The sequence below is a fragment of the Ananas comosus genome, linkage group 20 (genome assembly GCF_001540865.1).
Source record: "Ananas comosus cultivar F153 linkage group 20, ASM154086v1, whole genome shotgun sequence".
Lineage (NCBI taxonomy): Eukaryota > Viridiplantae > Streptophyta > Magnoliopsida > Poales > Bromeliaceae > Ananas > Ananas comosus.
In genome coordinates, this window is record NC_033640.1 from 8,832,834 (window position 1) to 8,833,311 (window position 478).

A 478-nucleotide genomic window follows, 5' to 3' on the forward strand; every position below is an offset into this window, starting at 1 on the left:
ATATATATATATATATATATATATATATATATATATATATATATATATATGTGCTAGGATATGTGCTAGGAAATACGAAAAATATATACATATATATATAATAGTCTCGTATCAGATACAAACAGGCTAAAATAATTAATAGTCGATCTCTAAATTGTATATACTTGAGGTTATTATCTTTCACTTTTAAATTTAACTTTTGGATTCGTTCGGAGTCTTTAATGCCAGCAAATTAACATCACTTTGCATCAGTATAAGTAGTTTGTTTCACTGTAATCTTTTTATCTATCACGTCTCATGCTGTAGTTCGTATCGATCAGTGACCTGACTGACATGGTGCTGTACACGAATTATGTGATGCATCAGCTGAAAACAACAAATGTTTCACCCCTCAAATTGAGATGCTAAATGTAGTGATGGACATATATATATATATATATATATATATATATATATATATATATATATATATATTAAA